The sequence below is a fragment of the Homalodisca vitripennis genome, unplaced genomic scaffold (genome assembly GCF_021130785.1).
Source record: "Homalodisca vitripennis isolate AUS2020 unplaced genomic scaffold, UT_GWSS_2.1 ScUCBcl_7871;HRSCAF=15730, whole genome shotgun sequence".
In the NCBI taxonomy this organism is placed as follows: Eukaryota; Metazoa; Arthropoda; class Insecta; order Hemiptera; family Cicadellidae; genus Homalodisca; species Homalodisca vitripennis.
The window spans coordinates 1,237-26,564 of NW_025783976.1; the positions used below are offsets into that span (position 1 = coordinate 1,237).

A 25,328-nucleotide genomic window follows, 5' to 3' on the forward strand; every position below is an offset into this window, starting at 1 on the left:
TTACTGGTGGTTGAAAACGATGTAAAATATTTGTTTTGGAAGCTTTCTGCCATAGTCTTTTAGGTCTCTTTGGAGGCTATCACGACTTTCCCAGGTGGATCCTCTAGACCCCCTGGAGGTTTTGGATCCGGAACTGAGCCCTCTACCAAATCCCAGGGAGGGGAGGGTTTGGGACCGGTCTTTCCCCAGGGGTGTCGGGAAACGGACTGGTGAGAACCTGTGTGTTGCGCATTTGAATATGCGCTCACTTTAATACGGGTTTTTTATGAATGAGATGTCCTGCACTGACCAACTGATTTCGGTTTTGATATTTTCGGCGTCCACCAGAGGTCTTTGGCTTAAGTCCAAGTACCCCCTCTGGACCATTACGAGATACCTGGTTTACACTCTCCTGAGAGGCTGACTCGAAGCAGTTGGGCACTGGACGGTGGCGTCGCTCTCTAACATTAAAACAGGGGATGGTCTTTGAGCGGGATCCAAATAACGAGTGTTGATCCAGGCATAGAACTGATTTCCTTGATACACTTCCAAGGATTAGTTGGGGGTTTAAACTCCTGGTTTTAGGTAGCCGTATAGTGTAAATACAGGACACACCGCAATGTGAGCTACACTTGTGCTCGGCTCTTTGTTTCAGACACTTTTTTGTAGACATTGCAATTGAGGTTGACTCAGTTGTATGCTTAGCGAGATCCTCGAATATAGATTTGTTTGTCCAAATTCCTGCCATGAAACCAAATAATATCTCCGTTCGCCCTTCCATAAAACTTCTATAAACAAGCGTGCAACACCTTAACAGAAAACCGGGACATACGAGCTAACTGTCCTAGATCTGCTACGTTGATTTGATCCAACATAATAAACTAATAAAGCAATGCAGTTAGAAGGAGTGTGTGACGTTATTGTATGCTTATCAAACTATAAACGGATTACAGAAAAATGAACATCACTGATCTATAAACTCATTTTACTGTACATTGAAACTGAAGAGAGAGGAAAATGAATTCGCCAGATTTGTTGACATACAGAGATTTTTCAAAGTTTAATATAACTGACGCAATGTGCAATGCTACAGAATGTTAAATGGGAAGCAGCCAAAGATATGAATAATACTGGAGGACATTAAACGCTTTTGATCAACCTCCAAGATCAATTAGAGTATTTTATTGATGCACAAGGCACCTTCTTGTTACAAAAATGAAGTGACAAAGAAAAAAAGCCCCCTGGAGAAAATGAGGAAAGATGATCATGGTTAACAAAAATTTGGAAGAATTAAAACTTACTTAAGGAGCAAAATTTGCAAAAGGAGTAGGGCAAGGAGTTTTGAGTGGACGGGAGTATAAAAAAGCGAGGAAATAGATTGTGAATGGGGCTAAATAAGAAACGCAAAAATAACGAACTTTCTCTCGCAGATGTAAAACTGGCAGACTGGTAAGGATTCCAAGACAGCTTTTTTGTGAGGTGTCCATGAAAGCAAAGCGATATTGTTGGTAATATAAAGAATAATGAATCTCCCCCCAAAAGCAATTTAAGGTCAGTTGAATAATGAATGGAGTACTTTGTTAAAATATGGGATCATTCTATCAACAGTGAACCGAAGATCTGAATAAGTTTTTCATACAACCAAGAGATATACAATGGGCGAAAAAAAGGAGTTTTGAAATTCAAAGAAGTATCAGAGTATGAAGTAAGATTCGGTAATAAAATGAAAATAACCTCTAGAAGCCGTTGGAGGTGGGACAAGTTAAGCATTGCAATGTTAAAAGCCGTCAGGTCCATATGCCCATCGAAGCTATAACTCCACTTAATGAATACGTCATTGAAAAAAAGGTGAGTTTCCCACAGTCCATGGAAAAAAAAAAGTATAGTTTCATCCCCATTGTGCTAAAAAAACATAATACCCTCAAATGGTTCGAGTGGGAAAAACTAAGACCAATTTCAGTCTTGGCCAGCAATGTTCCAAGGTACTCGAAAAAAAAAATTTAGCAATTCGCCAGATTGTTGAATACCTTAATTTATGAAAATATTTGCTTTCCCTAAAATATGCAATCAGGGGTTCAGAAAGAACCACAGCACTTTGCAAACTGCATTGCTGAATATGTTTTGCAGATGTTTTTCGGGTCGTGGGAACGCCGGCAGAGTGATAGCTCTATAGGATCCATGCTTGATATATTTCGCAAGGCATTTGAATTCCATAAAGCACCATCAGTTTGCTCCTTGCTTGCGAAATTGAAGCACTTTCATGGCTTCCCATGAGAGTGCAATTGGTTCCTGGTTCAAGTCTTACTTTGGATAAAATAGACTGCAGGTGACGGAAGCTGGGTAACCGATATCTCACCATCACCCTTGAGAAATTAAGGGGAGTCACAGAGTGCCGCCAGGGGAGACTGTTCTGGGGCCCCCATTTTGTTCACACGCCCTTTACAACTGCAGATCTGTCCAATCTGTGTAAGTCACTGCAAAGGATGGCATGCCTATGCTGATGACTGTCAAATTTGCATTTTTTCTTATGGAGTATCAGATTCCATTTAACCAAGTTTCTCCGGCAGGGGGTAATACTCTGATCTGAGAGAGAATAGATGCATTGGTCACGGAAAGCATGGTCCTCAAGTTGGAACGACTGAGAAAAGTGCATGATTCTTCTCATATTTGCCCCGCCAACTGTCTGTCAAAAAATCCTGCTTGGGAGATATTTGCACGGTTTTAAACTTGGTGACAAAATGTTGATGGTGAGTGATACTGTCAATAGACTTTTGGGAGTGGTGCTTGACAGGGGCCTCACATTCTTCAGGATCACATCCACTCCATGTTTCCCAGTTTGTGGCTTTGAGGAAGGCTGCAAGAAGGTCTGTACAGGTTACCGTGATCAATACTGCCAGAATCTGCTAAGCTGCAGACTGGTCCCAGTTTCAATTAGTTTGTTTTTTTTTTGTCAGTGCTCTATTACTGTTTTCCTGCATACGGCAACATAGCATTTACTCAGGGAGGGAAATGTCCCGATTGCAGACGGCTTGCAGAACACCGCAGTGCGGCTTCGTTTAACAACATTCCGTAGATCGGGAGCGTATATCTGCCCTATACGTGAGGCTGCCGGTCCTTTTGCCAACTGATGCCGTGTTGTGTTAGGATTCGCAGAACTTTGCAACCTCATACCACCGGGTTCTTGGTAACAGCAGGAGGCCTCAGTACCTGGTTGGAAAAGACTCGTTGCTCGGTGGGGGTGGTGGGCTCTGCGAAGCACCCCGGCCAGGATTGCGCCTACTCTTCACTCCATTTTCCAAAGGTCAGACTAGAGGTGGGTTAGGAAAAGGGGGTTGTTATCTATATTTTGGCCCTACTCTTTATAATGGACCTCCCTTGGGGGACCTCAAAACAAATGGGACAGTCCTAGCATTTAAAGTCTAGGAGTAAAATCTCATTTTAATGAATACGTCTTTAAAAGATATTATTTTTTGTTACCATTTATGTAGCACCATGGAAAATAATGTGTAGTTTTTTTTAATTTTAAGTTTGGACTTTGAGTTACTGTGTAAATATCAGTTGTACACTGAGAGGACGCTTGAAAAATAAAAGGGCATTTTTATTTATTTATTTTTATTTATTTATTGAGGACGAACACGACGCCAGATTCCAGGGAGTCAAGGTCTGTGACAGCGTCAGATTCCGGACGTTTGAAGTTAAAGGGGGTAATGTAACACTTGGCAGCTTAAACTTCAATATTATGAAATTTTATTTTTTTTTTTTCCTGTTTTTAAAAACCTTATTCAAACCTCAAGATGGAACATATTGCCAAAGGCGTAGTTGTAGTAGGTACAAACAGTTTATCGCAAGGATAACCCAGATTAAGTAATGCGTCGAGCGTGGCGGCTGGCTGTTTGGCATGGGTGACCGCTGAGCGATTCTGGTAACCTACACAGAGGCCAAGAATTTCTTCCCGACATGTTGGAAAACTTCTCAGTGACGGGAAACTCTCCCATAGATCGATAACACATAGATGCCAGAAGTTCCAAGAAGATAAAAGCTCTCAGAAGTCAGGAACTACCAGGATTCCAGAAGCTCGCGCCTCAGAGTGATGTTGGTGCCTGCACTTCAAAGTTCTGTAAAATTGTTCGAAAATTATTGAACCACGGAACATTTAGAGCAAACGATTTCCACCATTCAAACAAAATTTCCCCCTGGCCGGAGGCACCTTGTCTAAATACCTGCCTGTAGGATATCAGCCACTACAGATGACCATTCAGGTTGGCTAGTTGTCTTGACTGGGCCACAAAAGACTAGTTCAGTATTAGAATATAGAAAATCGTAAGACTTCCAACAAAAACTGGTGGGATGAGGTAAACCACTTTTTTTTTACAGTTTATTGGACAAGGACAGATCGCCGTGACAACGTGGGCAGGCGTTACACGACGCTGGACGAGGCGTTCACGACATTGACACAGACATCAAACCGTCAGTCTCGCCCTGAGTAGTATAACGGTATCGATTAACCGAGCTATATTACCTTCACGTTGCCCTTTACACAGGTCTCTTTGTATATTACCCGAGGTTACCGATGGTACTGGTTGTAAGTTGTACAAAGGGTAAGGTAACTCGTAGACGTTAATAAATTACATTCATTCTACTAGAGAGTAATGGAATCCTTAACTTGGGAAAATGGAAAGGGTGTATGAAGGGCTTATTTTAACTAGTTCGTTACTCCTTACAGTACCAATTGTACCTTTAGAAATAGATTTCGGTATACCAAAATTGGTTTGAAAAAGGATCAAACAAGTCCCGATCCTTATATAAACTTGTTATAAATGAAAGGGACAAATTTAATGATAGCCAAACTTGAATTTGTTGCTGAATGCCGAAAACAATTGCAACTGGTCAGAAACTAAAAAAAAATAATACCAGAGTCAAGGCTCTGATTTTTCAATTATTCCTGGATGGAAATAATAATGATTTAAGAGTTTCATGTCTTTCAGGGTTTTCTTAAAACATTTGTATTTACAATACTTCAACGTAACGGTATTCTCGGTGGGACATATATACTGATTCTGTTTATTAAGTATCAATTATAGTCCCCCACTATTAATTCACTAATATTAAGGACGAATAAATTGCCCTCTATTGCACCTTCTTTTTCTAGTCAAAAAAAAAAAGGACGACATTATATGGGATAATATCAGGTACATAATTAGAACAGATATTTTATCCTAGAACTAGGAAGAAATATTCTAAAGAAAACGTATTGTCTTCAACGTTTTATATGTAAGATAATTCTGAGGGTAAAGAGTGGTGTACAATGGTAAAAAACTATAAGGTTTTCTTCCAGTTTTGTATGCTTAATGTGCTGTAATTCCAAGAAAATTCTCTATCGTATACCATTCGTAGGATTTCAGATATCCAATTTTTCACTTATTACTACATGACATGAACTAACACTATAGCTACAAGATTTGACAACATTAAGGACTTAAGCGTTCGATTTTGACAAGGACCTGGGGGTTTCCCCCTTGACAACGATCATGTCTGCAACCAAGCAAACCGAGTGCTAGGATTCATCTCTAGATTTTCTAGACGCACACACAGTCCTGCTGCTCTCCGCTCTCTGTACAGCTGGCTTGCAGTATACCCATTGTAGAGTATGCTAGTCAGTGTGATCCCTTTACACTATCGGCTCTCAAATGGATTGGAGGCTCTTCAGTGCCGATTTATTCGGCTGGTTGGTGTCCGGCTTGGATTTGGCTTCCTGGAGGTTCCCTTTAACGACATCCGCCAGAGAACTTCACCTTCCATCTCTCGTCCAGCGATGTGAAGTCGGCGATGTTCTGCTTCTTTGCAAGATCGTTTAATCCACACGATCTGCACTACCAGGTGTAGTACTGAGATCTTCTGGCCGAGGTTGAATTTAGAGGCCCCACCAACACTAGATTTCGCGAACTTCTTGATCGAAGGCATCACTCCACCAACTTCTACTACAATAGTCCTCTGACAAGATTTGCCCAATTGGGTAATCACATTGTCTGAGGGATGTGAAGGTAGTAGTATCCATTGTATCCGTCGCCATGGTTTAACTGTGTTTTATCACAGTACTTGAATAAATGATTTAATGTCAGTTCCTTAGCCGTTATATATTATATAATCTTATGTATTTGTGAGCATAGGTTAAGGATATCGCAAATATCTGTAGTATCCTTCAAAGGAATGAACACCTGCATTATTAGCTAGAAAATACTGTCAACTATAATGAATAACATGGTAACGTATTGATTAATACTTCGAATATATGTAATAATATTTGTTACCATTCATGAATTTTGTATATCTCTAAAATTTGCCAAGAATGTCTACCCTAAATTGTGATAAAAGAAATCTAAGAATTGTTTATTGTGTATGATTATATAAAATATCTTTATATGAACTGTGCTTGATTATAAAAAAATAGTTTTGTTTTGTTATAACAACACTGTAAATTTTTGGATTTACTTAAATGCAAGTAAATACTACTGAGAAATGCAAGGACTGTTTCGTAAGAACAGTGGCCGTACTTAGGGTTGTACTTATTTGTGATATTAGTATGGGAATATTGTAAAAAAAGTTAAATAAAGTACTCTTAAGTACTTGATAAGCATGGAAATAGTTGAAAATGAAAAAGGAACTCATAAACGATGATCCTGAAACGTCGTCTAAAGCAGAATGATTTCATAAAAAACAGTAAAGGTCTAGAGATTGTCGCTAGCTGGAACATCCGAACAGTAACACCATTTATAATGCAGCTGCTGTGGTTCGTTTGCCATGGCAACCGCTTGATAACTGTGTTACGACAGGCCAAGTTGTCATTGTTTTAAAATAGTGTTTTTTAATTACACCTTTTCGCTCGAGTGTTTTATAACAGTATAACAAACACGGTCAGTACCAGGTATTTAAAAGGGGGATGGATTTAAACTACCAGTGTTGAATACAGAACTTCTCGAACAAAAACAGAGACTCTAGAACAATGAAATTTTTACTCCACTCCATCAGAAACAGTCTTGGAGTCTTTCTACATAACACTGATAGTGAACTGTATAAGTACCTGGGACTGAATATGGGATGCGGACGTAAAACAATCACGCTTTAGATTTGTTTTTAAAAGAAACTGAGTCAGCATGATGACAATTAAAGTTACAGTTAAACATTGCTATCTTTATCAACACTCCTTGTTTACGAAAGAGCTAGGGTAGTGGAAAGGAAAGGTTGCTATAGTGACAGGGGCCAGTGCAGGTATAGGGGCTGCTATAGCTTAGGCTCTGGCCCATCATGGATGGTTGTGGCGGGGCTGGCCAGGAGGCAGGAGAAGATGTAGGTAATTCTTACAATTAAAAATTAGAAATTTGCAAAATACTTTCCATATATATTTTATTTCATTTCTCATGTCCATTCCTCGTGGGTTAACCTATTATCTTTATTGAAATCGATGTAAAGTAATGAAAAGTTTTAATGTAAGTTAGGATACAATAGGTTTCGTGGAATGGCAAGTCACTACGTAGTTAAACCTGATATTACATTTTCAATAAGTTTTGACAATATTATACAGGTATAGTTTTAAATATAGCCATAGTAGCTACATATCCGACGTATTGTGAACTTTATCCTAACGTGGCTTTTACTTTGGGGGCGAATGACATACACTACTTTCATTTTGTTCAGTGGATCGTTTTATTGTGATGTACCGTCCTTGTGATTAATATTTTGCTTACTAGAGACTGTCTGCAAATCTGTCTAAAGAGCCGGGGTAGCTGTATGCATTGAAAGCTGATATGAGAAAATACAAAGATATACTTGCAGCTTTCGAGTGGGTAGAGAATAAGTTTTTGAGGTGCTGAAGTGCTGGTCAACAGCTGGGCTGGCTAAATTAGTTTATCTACAAGGTAACGCAACAGAAATGAAGTGCTTATTTTAAATCCTTCATCAAGTAGTGTCTGTCAATGTTTTTTAAGTGTAGCTTGGTCCTTTTTTAATTCTTAATCTCACTAAATGTTAATGACCTTATCAAAAATACTTTTATATGGTTTTCTGCTAATCAATTTAATTAGAAAATAAATAGTTTTTATAGTTTACGCTTGTTACCAGGTGACATTGTTTCTGCCAGTATGGAAGTTTTTTACGAGTAATTATGGACCGGCAGCTGGCTTGGGCTCCCCACAAAAAATTAAACATGTCGGTCCAATTAAATCAGAAAAGGAAATTTTGACCTTTTCCAGTCTATATTGAGTTATGGTATAGTTTTCTGAGGAAGTTCAGGAGAAGCAACTGAAGTCTTGTTGATACAAAAAAAGCTCCAAGAATCAGCAATGAAGCCGAATACGACTCACATTGTAGACCCTTGTTTATTAATTCTGAAATGTTATGCATTTTTTTATTGTTACACACAGAAAAAAGAATCTTATCAATGTAGAACTGTGATACGTTTACTCGATACTCGCTATTTGTAATTTATTGGAAACTCCTTTCATTTGACTGGAATCCAGCCCCATCACAATGGGCTGAATTTTACAGTCCTCCACAATGGATTGTCTGTGAGAATAAAAAACTAAACTTTAATACCTTTGAAAGAAAATTTATAAGTGATTATTCGTTTTAAATCCTTCTTATAGCATGCACAAATTATGTAATGGGAAACATTTTCCTTTGTTAGTTTTATATAAATTGTATATAAAACTATTTATATTAGTAATATGTCATCCTCTCTTTAATCTCTGTTATATAATCAGCCATAAACTTGCTGAATGTTACTTAAGTTTTAATATACGCAATTTTCGTAGCATTTTGTGTTATATTATTGTGTTCTTTATTATATTATTTATTATAATGTTATATTTTGTTTAGAAAGATATCCCCTTTTTGAAATTTATTACGGATTGTTGTATATTTATTGTTTGGATGTTTTTAGTCCTTTTAAGTGTTTAAGTAGTTATAAATTATTTTTGGAAAGATAATGCATATGTTTTTATTATAATTATGTTCTCTAATTTGATACTGAAAATAAAATATGACATAATGAATAATTCAATGTATTATTTGTGTATTATACATTTTTATGAGATGCATTGCCCTATAATAAAAAATGCAGATTATTAATTAATTTTAATATTGTAATGGAGCCAGTATTGTTATAATTTTAAAGTTAATATGCAGGTCAAATGAAATGTGTTTATACGTAAACAGAAAACTGTTAATTTACCAAAGACTACTTTTGCGTTAAATCCTAAATACCTATCATTATACTAACGATATAATCATGAGGAGGTTAGTTCTACTTACTACTGTAATGTCGTTATAACAATATTCCAGACTATCTAGGTCGCCGTGAGTATAAAGTGTTACTTATATTTTAAAGGAAAACTATCACAATCCTGTGACGTAAGTAAAGTAGGAAGAAGATTTGTTACAATTTACTGACATTTCATTCCGTGTATACATAAAATATATCTGAACTACACATACTCCTCTCACTTACTACTAGCTGTTCGCGAGTTGTTAAAGCAATACTCGTCTTAAAATAACAATATGTGTTAATAAACAAGAATAAATAATAAAAATATGGAAAATGTTTGAAAACTTTTGATGCGTTTTAATTATATGTTTAAAATAAGTTACTTCCCATAAATCTTTGATTAAAAAATTGTTCGTGGAGTTAAAGTATTGGTGGGTGCATTTTATGAAACATTGTTAAGTAAACGATAAAAAGTTTATGTAAGCTTGTAAAGTAAAGAATTGTCTTATTTTGTAAGGCAAAATTAGGGCCTAAGAAGCCTTCTCCTCACACTTAACCTGGGGACCAATGGATTAAAGGTGACTTCCGAACCACCACCAGCGGCCGGGCAGACGGACTGCTTGCCAAGGACAGGATCGCTCAGTGGTCACCCATCCAACCAGCAGCCTCTCGCGATAAACCACCGTAAGAGATATACTGCGCCATTAGCAATGTTTACTTCCTTCTATCTTCAAACAACCAAAGTTTTACCCAATTTCATTACGCTCTTTCATACTCAATTTGTGCAAGGTGTTTGATTTTAAAAAAAATCAATACACTGCTTTGATGCAACTTATAATTTTGAAGAGATTATTTTATTTGTTATTCTCTATGGATAGGCTTATATAGGATCCTCACGTTTATTTGAGTGTACAGTTCAAGGATGTGTGCACAATTTAACCACTCGTACTTGATAGGGATATTACAATTAATTATATTATCCAACAGACAGTGAACGGTTGGGGAGGTTGCCGTTAGGAGGAACAGCCAGACAGCAGAGCCATTCATAATGCAGCTACTGCTGTCCGTCGTCATGGCAACCACTTGGTAACTGTATAACAACAGGTTTAGCGTGAATATTATCTGTGTATACTTGAGAGAGACAGGCAAGTGACTGATCTTGAGATATAAAGTGTATAAAAATTCATATTTAGCACTGTTAATTTGGTGTTGAGTGAAGAGCTACCTAATTAAGATCTTACGTGTAGTTATGTAGTAAAAATAGGTTTTGTGGTATAAAAAATTAAAGCGAACTGATAAACGCACAACGTGGAATGAGTATGTCTAATGGACAAGGTTGGAATATTACCAGAAACAGAAGATTAATTACGTTCAATCATGATATTTTTACCAACACCGATTGTATCGGCATTTCAGAATGATTATACTTGCTATTTATACATGATTTGCATTCGCTATTAAACGTAAGTAGTAAAATAATTACATTTAACTGATGTTTTCAATATAAACACCTCAAGAACGTATTTGTAACTCTATCAACTTGTACGCTTTTTTTTCGTTAGTGCACTTATTACGATCCTATTGTCACAGATATCACGATATAGTAGAGTAAATACGCATATATTAGTTTCGTTTAAATTGTGTTATAATTGTGGTGCGGATTTTTGTATATAAATAAATGAATTTTTATTTCCCATAAATTATTACATAAATACATGCATGAAAAAGGCGAAAAATATACTGGCCACTTTAACCAGTAGTGTGGCCAGTTGTAAAAATAAAAAATATAGTTTTTACATGTGAAACAGAGTCTAGCATTATAGTACTTTACTTAGTATTTCGCCAACCGCAACATCTGAGGGTTTCAAAATACACACACACACACACACACATACATATTATATACCTACATATTAGTGAAATAAATAGTATAAAATGATTTTTTTAAATAATAGAAGGAGATAAAGTAACTAAAATGACAAAATTAGGGGAGAGTAGCCGAAATTGTACCGGCGCCAATATTGTACCACCGCTGTTTTTATGCTTTACAAGGAAGCCAGAGCGCTCTTACGCCGTTTAGTGGAACTAGTCACTACCTAGAGTGGAGAACTGAAGTTGTAAAACGTTTAACGTTTGTAGCTTTTGTTTCGTCGAAGTTTTTGTATTTCATTGTGTTTTAGTGTAGTTTTCCAGTTCCATACGTAAGGCTTACAGCATCTGCAAAGGTATGTGCAAACCATTTTCAGACACAAACCTAAGAACAGCATATATTTAGGTGGATAAAACTAAGTTGTTTTCCTTCACCGGGTCATTTTTTAGGTTAGGAATTTTGGTTTATTTACTTACAGTGCAAAGTTGCCCTTATTGTACCACACCGAGTTGCCTATATTGTACCGGTACAATTTTGGATGCCACTGGGTTTATTAGCCGCTACGCACTATGCTTAATGTCCAAATTAAAATAAATAAATAAAATAACACACACCGTTATTGTGTGTTTTTAGATGCCCAAAGGGAAATATGGGACTTGGAGTGTAGATGACATGAGCCGGGCTCTTCAAGCCTTCCGTAACGGGGACATGGGATTAAATGAATGCTGCAGGCAATATGGAGTCCCTAAGCCCACTTTACTCCGCCACCTGAAGGGGACTAATGTCCAAGGCAAATGAAGAAACGAAGGCATTTGGCCGAGGCAGTGTGTTACCACCAACAGTCGAGAAGGAGCTAGTTGACCACATTCTGAAATTAGAGACACTAATGTTTGGCCTTACGATCAATGATGTTCGACGGCTTGCATATCAAATCGTCGAGAAGAATCAAATATCACACAATTTTTAACAAAGAAACCCAAATGGCAGGAAAGAAGTGGTTTTAATGCTTTTAAAGCTCGCCATAAAGACATAATCTCACTGAGAGAACCTCAAGCAACATCGATGATGCGCGTCAAAGGATTTAACAAAAAGAATGTTTACGGACTTTTTGATCTTTTGGAAAAAGTTGTTGATGAGAATAAGATTGATGCAACTCGCATATTCAACGTTGACGAAACAGGTGTAAGCACTGTGCAGAACAAATGCCAAAAGGTTCTCGCACAAAAAGGTAAAAGGCAAGTTGGGTCAGTGTCCAGTGGAGAACGTGGAGTCAACACGACAGTTGTTTGCTGCGCGAGTGCTTCAGGAATTTTACGTTCCACCCATGCTTATATTCAAGCGCATGCGAATGAACAATGATTTGAGGGTTTGGTGCTCCACCTGGAAGTCCGGTCGAGATATCAGAATCTGGCTACATGACAAGTGATCTCTTTGTAAAATGGCTCAAGCATTTTATTGATTCTGTAAACCCAACAGTAGAAAAAAATGTTCTTCTGGTACTGGATGGTCATACAACGCACTCCAAGAATCTTGACGCACTTTTACTTGCTAGAGATCACGGTGTAATAATGATTACAATTGCCTGGGCATAACAACATATCGCATGCAGCCTTTAGATAGATCATTTTTTTAAGCCCTTCAAAGGTTACTACACTCAATCAGTTGAAAAGTGGCTTCGTTCTAACCCTGGATTATGTGTTTACTCAGCTACAAAGTAGCTGGTTTGATTGCTGAAGCTTACGGGAGAGCAGCAAGTATTGAAAATGCAGTTAATGGTTACCGAACCAGTGGAGTGTGGCCTGTTGATCGCCTGGTCTTCAAAGATCATGACTTTTATGTAGCTGATAATTTAAATGAGCGTAAAGCCAGTGAAACTGGTGAAGATGTTGAAAACGAAGAGCCAAATGAGATAAATGAGGAACCAATTATAACAGAAGCTAATGTAGATAATGAAATACTCTGGCCTGAACTACCCAGTCCTCAGGAGAGTCTAGCTACGACTAACACACCCACTACTAAAAAAACCCACTGAAGCAAGTCCAAGACTTAAAATATCGATTGATTCAATCTCCCCGATACCGAAACCTCATCCAGAATCCAAGAAGGGGACAGCACAAAAGGCAGTGGTTTTGACGCATAGTCCCTACAAAAAAGAGCTAGAATTAGCTAAACAGCTACAGTTAGCACAAGAACACGTAAAAGAATTGAAAATAAAATTGGGGAAAAATAAACCGAAATCGTCCAAGAAACGTGTAAGTACCCCAAACATAAAATTAGAAGGTAAACTTATCTACAAAAAGAACAAAGAAGCTGTCAAGAGAAACTTTGCTAAAAAAGAAATGTGAAAATCCTACCAAGCCAGTTCTTCTAAATGCGGCGTCAAGCTCAAAACAAGCTGACATTGTTGTAGAGATGTGTGTTGATGAATGGTTCTGCTCGATTTGTGAGGAAAAACAAAATTGAAGACATGATTCAATGCACAAAATGCCTTTCATGGAGCCACGAACTTTGTGCAGGAGTCCAACCTGGAACCCGAGCTTTTACCTTGCATTGAATGCAAATAAAAATATTATGTGTGTTCAAACTGAAATGTAATTGTTGTAAGCTATCGGAAAATAATATTGTATTGTATCAAACATAATTAATGGTTTTCATAGTTTACATTTATTTTACCATACACTGATCCCTCTATATAATATACTATAGGTACAATTAAAGGAAACCCATGGTTCAATATAGGCAACTAGTTTTCCTAAATCGTAACCACTTGTAACCTTCCAGAAAAACATATTTTTCAAGCACTAACAGCTATAATATCAAATTTAAAAAAATATCACGTGTGTGTTAATGTATGTCCTTCATCCTAATACATATTTTACTCAATTATGATGTATATTAATTCAGAATAAAAATCAAAATATGTTAAGTGGTACAATATTGGCAACTCTCCCCTATGCATTAATAGGCACACACACACATGCATACATATGCATCCACATATATATACTTACGCATACACACACACATATACTCACACATACATATTATTTTTTATATTGTGAAAATGAACACTATATTTAAACTAATACATTGTTAAAAGTATTCTACATCCGCTGAGAAGAAAGCCAAGTGATTGTTTGCTTACAAAAAAGATTGAGGTTTTTCGTACTCTTGACTTGTAATGGTAGTTTATTAAAATATTTGGGTCCCAAATATTGAAAGGAATGTCGGAAAATAGCTTTATTAACTTTAGGCAGTTTGAAAACAATTATTTACACAAACTTCTTGTACTATGTGGGTGGTTTAGGGCATAATATTTTCTCTATTTCCGCTTCTAATAAAAAACAATCTCAAGACTTTAAAAATGAATAGGTTGCTGAATGGGTAGAATTTTTAAATGTTGGTATAACGGAAAGGAATGTGTTATTTTAGATTTTTTTAAGATTATACGTAAGAAAATAATTTTTGAGCCATTCTTAACTTGCCAATCAAAGTTTTGTATGTTTCCACCCCAAACATGTATTTAAGGGACAAATACAACACATTTTCTTTATATTAACTAAAGATAGAAAAAAACCATAGTATGTACAGAACTAAATGCACATATACACACATATTTAGAGCTCTATCAGTATAAAGTCTTGCAAAATCTATATTTCTTCTTTTAGGTTAACTTTAAAAACTATTCTCTAGAGACACAATGCAATCACACGCGCAAAAATGAAGTCGCAGTATCTTATTTTCCGTATTATTTAGCGTCATTTACCAACTTTTAACTAAAACCCAACTCAATCAACATTTTACTCTCAATCTCTTTTTACCCTCTCAAAGCACATAATATTTTGTGTTACTAAATTTTAACCTTCATTATTAACTTTGTTATTTTTGGAAGGAATAAAATCATTTAATTTTTATAAAATTGACTTACGACTCTCTCTCTCTCTCTCTCTCTCTCTCTCTCTCTCTCTCTCTCCTCTCTCTCTCTCTCTCACTTTTATAAGTCTTCCCTACCTAATAGCAGTATTTGATGTGATATTGCGATAGACTTCTATCTATTTTTAACAATGTGAATGTTGAGTTTAGCTCCAGTTCACCTTCTTTTTAGTACAGAGTCTGGATTTCGACGCTGTTCCAAAGTTTACTCCTGAAATCTGGAATCGTGCTTGTTTGAAGAGATCTAAAAAAGGCGGTTAAGAAGAACCTCAAAATGGATTTTTTTACGTTGTTTCGTCATCAGAGACGCTGTACTAAGAGGAGCTAACCGTAAAATTCATATTTAATCAACCCTTGTCACCATAGCAAATTATAGCTATTTTTATCAGTTTTAGTTTTTTTTTTTAAAGCGGCATTGAAATGAAATAACTTTACCTTACCGGTTATCAGTTGGCGGTTTGCACATGAGCAAAAAGTAATCATGGTTTTGATTAGTTTATAAAAGAGCCGGGTCGGCAAAGCGCTGATAAAAGCTTCAAATTACACAAACTACTATCTTATCAGCCTTCTTGTTTACGAAACAGCCAGGTTACATTAATGCAGCATCTGTTTTAGAACTGTATACCATGGAATCAGTGGAAAGGCAAGGTTGCTATAGTGACAGGGGCGAGTTCAGGAATAGGGGCTGCTATAGCTCAGGCTCTGGTACATCATGGGAATGGTCGTGGTGGGGCTGGCCAGGAGGCAGGAGAATATACAGGTATATTTTAATATTTAAAACGGATATATCAATTTAACACTTACCTAAACACTTATTAATTTTCTTAATAGCTTTCATGTTCAATCGCCGAAAACCGCGTGTCACATAACTACCTTAAAATGTATGATGTGTTAAATGTTAATACAAGCTGAGATGCATAAATGTTACAAAGACACTAATACTGGATTTTTAAAAAACTTCTCTTAAAAGTTATACTCAGATTAAAAAGTTCTTATAACAATATTTTACTATGAAAAAAAATATGATAACATAATATTATTATAATTGTTATTTACAAAAATTTAAAAAATATATGTTATGATTTTTCTAATGTACAAGTTAAGTGGTAGAATGCTGGACAGGCCAACAAAAGCTTGTTTTCTGCATCCATAAGCTTCTGTAAAATTATGCAAATTGTCTACCATACGTTATTGTAAGTTTATCAACATATAATCCTAACAATGAAAGGAAAATAATAAACATGTACATTTTCTTAGTTAAATGAGCACTAAAACCTTTTTCTTTGGAACTTGCTCAACAAAAAAGTCAGAGAAGATTTTTATCTTTACATGCTAGTGCTGCCTTAAGCTATTTTATCATCAACTGTCAGTAAAGTTTGTGATTACCTGAAACTAACACAAATTCTGGAAACTATTACATAGTAGGTGAATATATATCCATGGGTTTGACAGGCTACAATAGAACAGATTATCCTGGTGCAACCTTCGCGTAGGAAGAAAAACACATTATATAGGTTTTAATTTAACTTTCGGATCATTTAATGTTATAAATTTTAGGTAGATATACAGTACGGTGTTTGTGATAAACGTTTTTCACTAGAAACTAGCTGAAGATCTCTCCAAAGAACCGGGGAAGCTGTATGCATTGAAAAGCTGATATGAGAAAAAGAAGAAGATATTCTTGCAGCTTTCGAGTGGGTAGAGAAGGAGTTGGGTGGAGCTGACGTGCTGGTCAACAATGCTGGGCTGGCTAAATTTAACTATATACAAGGTAAGGATAATATAATAAAACATTTTACATTATTATGACGTACTTATCACTTTCAGTGGTATATAATGTATTGGAAAACATGGCTGTCTATCCTTATATTTTATAAAAGGCTTTTGCAGATCGTGGCGTTGTGTCATAACTGCGATAAATATTTATATAAAGATTGTAGGGACTAAAAATACTTAATAATGAATGAGTTCGTCTTGGTTAAGGAAGAACGCTTTTTGATTTTGGGATGAAATTTTCAAATTTTAACGTATTTTTATGTTTATATTAATACAAAAATCCAATGCGTCTCTATATATGTTTGTGCGTTACTTAATTACTTAAAACAACAAGAGCGGTTGTACTGTAATTTTACATGTGAATTCTTAGGGTCTCTGATTTATATACTGTATTGGTGTAATCTTATTTCGAAAATACGCCCTCCAGGCTATGCCCCACTGGTTTTATAAATTCTCCTTTATTTAATTAGTATATGGGGATTTCATTAAGAATAATTATTTTAAATAATATTTTTAACAACCTGTCAAACCCAATAATAATTAATTATAAACCTCTACATATAACAATGAAATGATATTATTTAGTCTCACTAAAAATTCCAGAAACCGATTTCGCTAATTTTGCTTTCATAATATTTATAGTCCACGGAAGGTTTTAACAAGTGAGAAAAATTGGATTATTTTGTAATTCTTAAAATATAATCATAATATTTACGTTAAGTTATCTGAAATTTAACTCACCTAAACTGTTGTTGACACTTTCAGCTGAAGTTCAAGAAAGTGGTTAAAATTTGTTTACATTTTCAATTTGAGCAAATATTGAATAATTATGCAGTGCTTGATCAAATATGCTCGTGGTGTTATGCAGATTTCAAAGACCAAGTTGCTATCAAATTTTTTATTTTAAAGTGCACCAGTGACAGAAACCAGCTAAAACAATGAAATAATATTTTAAACAGTGTTTAAAAAACCCAGCTCAATGTAAACAGCTAGGAATGTTTTTTCCATAAGGTTATCAAAATTGGTAGTCTCATTAACAAGTTTACTGTAGTTAAAGGTAAAGCAAAGAGATGGCACCCTCTTCTCCTTATATCAGATGCAGAGTACAAGTCCGGGAAGTAGATGCATTTTAACTGGAAATAGTCTTTTTTAAGTTTACGTTAGCACATGTTTTCTTGATCATTGTATCAATATTACTTATAGCACCAGAAAACATCACAGACCGCAAATAAACGCCTTTATATCTTAGTTGAATTTTGAAACCAACACGTATTTATTTTCTTGGTCAGTGCAACAACACAAATTCCACCCTGGAACTACTGTGTACATATAAAAACAGTTTCACTCTACGACAGTTCCAGTGGGTGATGGTTTAATTGTATAATCGTAAAGTTCAAAACTTTGTGTGCAACGAAATTTATGTATTACATCAAGATCCTATAATATTAGCTGTAAGATTACCAAATCACTGTATATTTAAGATTAATGATTATTAAGGTAAATAATGTCGTTATAACAATATTCCCAGACGGGAAGAACAGAGGACTGGCGCAACATGTGGGAAGTGAATGTTCTCAGTGTCACCATATGCACTCGAGAATATCTTAAATCCATGGAAAAGCGGAAAAAACCAGAAAAGGTCAAAATTTTCATTATAAATAGGTAATTAATCTTAACTTTTGTGATAGAATACTGTAGACTTTCCAGTTAGTCATATTCCCTAGGTCTACAACAGTTACGTCATACATGACACCTAATGATGGTTACTAGATCTTCTTCTGTCTTGCAGGTTCTGGTTTCGGATGTTGGTGGCTTACCAGAAGTGTACTTTTTGATAAGCCCCTATCAAGGTTGCAGAGAAAATTTTTAAACTATAAAATTCATATTTCAAGGCGATTTTACGAGAAATAGAAGAATCCCTCCAGTTACGCTTGCAACAAACCTAGAGGATTTAGGTGTCCAGAGTTTCCTGGTGACATTAGGAAACTTTGCATTTGATGGTGTCCATGACTACCCGAGAGAAGAAGTTAGTGACCGGAGCAAGACATAGTTTGCTATCAGACCTCGTCTAGCATCGGTCCAGACTTCAAATCGGCTGTCTTTGAAAATATTCCAAAGTTTCTTACCTAATGTAAATATATTCCTGAGATCATAATTATCAAAGTTACCACATTTTTCACCGTCTGTTAGAGATTTACTGAAACATCCTTTACCAAATGTTACTAATTTCCATCTCGATATTTCAGCATATAATAGTAAATTGATATCTTCTTTAAAAATGTTTAGCAAAATTTTTCGATATTACTAAAATATAACAATCGAAGTTTCTAAAACTATTTAAAATGTAAAGCTAATTTTTAGAAATAAGTAAAAAAATAATTTACTAAAATATAAAGGCACAATGTGTTGATTTTGTTATTTTTCTGTAAACTGTACACTAAGACAAATAGAATTAAAAAATATCAAATAATTCTTTGTATTAGTTAGTTTTTAAAAACATATTTAAACTCAAAATTGTTTTATGGGGAGAAATTAAAGTTTAACTCTTAATGATATAGTTTTACGTTTTACATATAAGTTGTAAAGAACGTTAATAAATTTCTGTAAGGGATATAAGGCCTTGGATAGTTGGCCATTAACACAGTGCGTACTTTGCTGATTATAAGTCAAAATGTAACAAAGCCCACATGTCGTTATCAAGTACGTGATAATAAATGAAATGATAAGTAGGTTTACAAGTTTAGTTATCAATTATTACAAGATTTAAATAAAATTTCCATAATTTCATTTCTGTAAAAAATTACAAATATACAAATCTAGTGTTGAATATTTTTGTTGAGAATTAAAAGCATCGTATTGTTTTCTGAAGTATCTCAATCAAATAATGTTTCTGTGAAGTATCTCAAACTGATAATAGATTATTGTGTTTGTTTTGTGTTCTTGAAGTCTTGCGGGACATACTAACTACCGAGTTTCTGACAGCAAATATGTACATCGGCACCAAAACACGCGCGGTGAAAGCCATCGCCCAGTGTCTGAGAAGGGAACTGGCTGAGAAGAACAGTACTATAAAGGTCACAGTGAGTATACATTGTTATACTTTAAAGAGTATAACACAGCAAATATGTACATCGGCAACCCAAAACACGCGGTGAAAGCCAATCGCCCAGTGTCTGAGAAGGGAACTGGCAGAGAAGAAACAGTACTATCAAGGTCACAGTGAGTATACATTGTTTATACTTTAAGAGTATAACACAGCAAATATGTACATCGGCACCAAACACGCGGTGAAAGCCATCGCCCAGTGTCTGAGAAGGGAACTGGGCAGAGAAGAACAGTACTATCAAGGGTCACAGTGAGTATACATTGTTTATACTTTAAGATTATAACACAGCAAATATGTACATCGGCACCAAACACGCCGGTGAGAGCCATCTCCCAGTGTCTGAGAGGGAATTGGCTGAGAAGAACAGTACTATCAAGGTCACCGTGAGTATACATTGTTATACTTTAAGAATATAACACAGCAAATATGTACTTCGGCACCAAACACGCGTTTGAGAGCCATCTCCTAGTGTCTGAGAGGGAAGTGGCTGAGAATAGCAGTACTATCAAGGTCACCGTGAGTATACATTGTTATACTTTTAAGAATATAAACACAGCAAATATGTAAGTCGGCACAAAATACAAGTTGAGAGTATAAAATTGTTATAGTTTAAGAATATAACACAATAAATATGTAGATCGCCACCAAACACGCGGTGAGAGCCAACTCCCAGTGTCTGCAAAGGGAACCGGCAGAAAAATATACTTTCAATACATATACTTTCAAGGCCACCTTCAGTATTTTATACACTAATGCAATAAAAGTAAAAATTATTGTTTTTGTTAGTTTGAAAATTATATCAAGAAATTATTCCTTTGTCACTTTCACGGTCTCTCACCTGTTTATATTAACAATTACGTTAAAAATATCAATAATTGGGTTTCCAACTTATTGCATCCTGTAAGTTAAAAAGAGTGATAGAAAATCGTTTTAAGATTGACCCGGATTGAATTATTAAATAAATTAATTTTTTCATATAAGGAAGAAGCACAGTGTCAGAAAGTACAGTTTTTATAATATGTGTATGTTACTTAAATATATGTGAAATAACGTCTAAAGTTTTTTAAATCTCTTACGTAGAGGTTTTTGTTATCAGAACATCAGTCCTGGAATTGACCAAATCGGAGGCCACAGAGGGGTTTTTGTCACGTAATGGAAGATTCCCAAGCCTTTCTAGAGGCTGCTGATGTAGCAAACGCTGTCGTAGATGCTCTGTCCACATCATCTGTAACACAGGTCAGAACGAATGTAGAGTTGAACTTAAATACTACGCATATTATAAAGGCTAACTAATAATGTTCGATACTGCTGACTCGCTTAAGCGAGGTTCGAGTTCAGTATTTAGTCTGTACCGAAACAAATTCCAAGGGTTCTGCTAGAAAAACGCATATCTCAAAATTTGTAACTTAGGCTGCGTCACACTCGTACTTACGTGGAAAGTATAAAACATTTATCACTTTTCAGTAGGTTTGATAGTAGTTTGCGTATTGAAAATCCCTAATTGTGGGAGTGAAATTCACTATAACTATTTAAACTAACAGGTTTAAATTTGATGATTTTTAATAATTTTGTCATAACTTCAATGGTTTCAAAAAGGAGAAAAGTTCAAAATTTGATAGGGTACAGTTATATCTCAGTTACTACATGTTGCAAAGCAAACATAAAGTAAGAAATGTTGTAAACTCTAATAACAAACTAAACAAATATTTATGAGTTTTTCGATAAGCTATCTGAGAAGGCTAACGTACAAGTGTTGAGATCTGCACAGCAATTGAATGTACAATCGCGTAGGTAGATAACTAAGACAAACTATTAGTTCATAGAAGGCAATAACATAGTTATTAACTTGATTCCAACTAAACCTGGTTCGTTTTTATTTATTCCCTTATGAATGAATTGATAAACAAATTGATTCTCTAAAAGATATGAGTTAGTAACAAAATTCAAGTAAGTATTTTATGAAGAATCTTGGAGCATTATAAAAAAGTTTAATTTAATATCACTGGTAAATGAACAATAAATATTTATTTTAATTTAATTTTAATATTTATAAATACATTTTCCAATATTTATTTTATTATTGTAACATTTGGCGAGGCGTATTCTTATCTTGTATAATATCTTGTTCCATAAACTGCAGTCTAATGGAATATTGGCAGCTAATCAAGGCAAATTAAGATTCCATAAAATTTTTATTTCTAGTAATCAAAAACTCTATTGCCCTCGATTAAAAATCATTCTTTATTTTTTTTTAAAGAGGCCAATACCTTTTTAAGCCTTATTATAACCCGTCCTCGTGAGCCACTGGCCCGTGCGAGGATCTAACACAATAAAGGTTGGGACAACACATAACCGCACCGTGCCCGACACGTGAGTCGGCCGATTGTCGGTGCGGGCTCGGCTCGGTTACCGTGAGGCCACACATGTACGTATGCAGTCCGAGCGCAACAATCTCACTGTTTGTACTAGAGCATGTTTCTTTTGAATTCGAAGTGACAGATACTTAAAAAATATTTGGAAGATTAAGTATTGCTTGAGAAAATTGTTAATTTCATTGTTGTTATTTTTTATTAATCGCTGTGGTGAATGAAACATTGCAATGCTACAGTAAAGCTTTGTACAATCAGCTAGGTATGTAAAAATTTGTAAAATATCATTATCTTGGTTATATTTTTTATTCCTATAATTCTTGTTAATTTTGTGTTTTCATTGCAGTAAATTGCGGTCAAATACACTATAAACAGTATATTTGGTATTTTTTGTTTTTAAACCCAAAAGCTATAGTGTGATGCCAAAGAGTTTGCCATGTTGCAAGCCCGTTCATAATAATTTGTAAAACATAGTAAATATTTGTAAAATATATACTGGAACATACAAAAAACACATTTTACAAAATTTTTTCTTTTATAGCTCCGTGGACATATAATTTATGGCCAGAATTAGTCAAATATAGTAGAAACATAAATATATTTTCTAAAACAATTAGAGTATGGTTTGATCGGTCAAAATGATATTGAGTATATGTTTAAGATAATAAATTAGTGTATGGCTAGTCTTGTCTGCTAAGTTATAATAATATTTAAATAGACACGTTAGAGCATTATAAAATAATTATTTATAATATAATATTTAATGTTACATGTATAAAGCCTGATATTTGAATTGTAAATCATGCATAAATCCTTTGTATTTACTACAGCACAATAGTTATACTAAATTTAAACTTTGAAACGTAATATTACATTATTTACTACATAAGCTACAATAACTCATTTTTAGCATTTCATTCTTGCTCGATTCCGCTATTTGTATATAGTATCCCCAACCCAGGCACAGCCTCTTATGGGGGTACCTTAAATTTCCCTTATTTTTGTAAATCTATTGGCCTAATTATTAGTTTAAAAAAAAAAAAGAAAGAAAAATCTATAAGGATGTAACTTACTTTTTATATTTTATTACTCTAAGTACATAAATTAGAAATAAAAGTAAGTAGAAAATTGTTTTTGTATTTGTTATTTACTGCTATTGTAAATACGATTATGTTCCATAGTATTATTTATTATTAAGCACTGGCAATAATATTTATTTGTAATATTCAGTTTTCTTATTATGGGGAAATAAATTATTTATTATTATTATTTATTTTTAACATGGGTTTTTCTTGCTTGAAAATCTTATCGTAAATAAAATATTTTTATTTTTACTTTATTGAAGTGAAAAGAAATAAAAAATTAAAATGTCATAGAAACATTCTAAATATGACCCTTACAAAAATACCGGAATAAATTTAATCAAGTAACTTCAATACATCAAAGAAAAATAGATTTTTGCGCAAATAATTACATGCTTGTCATTTTTTAATTAATGAAAAATGTTTAGAGATTTTTCATAATACGAATTTAGTTGTTTAAAATCACTTAATGTACAACATGGTTTTCAAATTTGTTGCAATAAGAAAATATGCACAATAAGATAATATGACTAGTTTACTCTAAGGTAAGAAAATGTAATACTTTTATCAATAAATATGATTTTGTAAAGCGAACACAGGATGTAGAGTTAGTAGGCTATACTAAATAATTCAATAAAATAGAACGTGTAGACTACTTAAATAGTTTTAAAAAGAAGAACGCAACAGTAAACAACATAATATGATGCCACTCGTAGACCGCACCGTGCCCGTCAAAAATTCAAACTCCACATATCGGTGACTGTGCGGGCACGGTGCGGCCACGACGGTCTGGTGTCGGTTGCGGACACGTGTGGACTTGCAGGTTGAATACTGCGCTGCAATTCTTTCACCGTATGACGGCCAACAATCGGCCGACTCACGTGTCGGGCCGCGGTGCGGATATGTGTGTCCCAACCTTAAGGGGGAGAGTCGATACAGTACAAGGTCGATGGTACTGATAAAAAACAACGGTCACAAGCAGGATTTGAACCTGCGCTATCAAAGTCAGATAAAAAATCCGACATCTAAGACCGCTCGTCCATCGACTCTCTTTATGTAATATATCTTCAATTACTTTTTTAGTAAACCATTTTAAATTTCTTTTTGCTACACTTCCTCATTCAATTATTTTAATAATTTTTAAAGGTGAATATTAATAAAAATGTAGGCTTTAGCTTGGTGTTACACTAGTAAACTGAGACATTTAATACATATTATTTTTTGTATAAATTAAACTTATAAATATAAGTAAAAGTAAAAATCTGATTATAGTTTTTCTCTTCCAGATTTGTGAACTGATCATCTCGCCTATACCGAATAAACATGTTTATTAAAAAGAAGACTAATAAAAAAATTCTGCATCAATTTCCTTTATCCCTTCCAACAGTTTAATATAAACATTATAACATTTGTATTAAATTAACGTATAATCTGTCTATTGTATATTTAATTTATTTTCCCATCTCTTACCTTCATTACCAAGACCACGTTCAATGTAGCTTAAATAAATGAACCTGGTTTTCTTTTCCTAATATTAAACCATTAATTTGGTATTAGTTGGAAATTTATTGATGTGGTTATGGATTAAAGTAATTATTTAAAATGTGTTACCACACATTCTTAGCGCCTCGAATTTACAATAAACTGCTTGATTACCTAAAATGGAAAATAATGTCCCACCAAACTTTTTAAAATGCTTAAAAATGGGCTTTTACAAGTTGAATATTTGGTTCAATATGTTGCCATTGAGTCCTAGACTTGATGTGTTGATGTGCAACTTTATAATTTTAAGTTAATTTGTATTAATTGATTAATCCTATTACATTATCATACAGGGAATAACACCTTTTGTTTTGAGCTAGGGACTGTTAAAGCATTTGTTTTTAAATTTTTCATCAAACGTTTGTATAATAACACTTTCATTTTTGAGCGCTGAATATTTTTTTTTAAACCT

The 25,328-nt window shown here is 34.7% G+C and overlaps 1 long non-coding RNA gene across 1 annotated transcript; it reads left to right on the forward strand.

The window, feature by feature from the left end:
- The first annotated feature begins 21,050 nt into the window (after positions 1–21,050).
- Positions 21,051–24,810, forward strand: LOC124374308. The gene is made up of 2 exons (XR_006923544.1): positions 21,051–21,159; positions 24,661–24,810. It is a non-coding gene; the product is annotated as an uncharacterized LOC124374308 (long non-coding RNA).
- Positions 24,811–25,328: the final 518 nt, after the last annotated feature.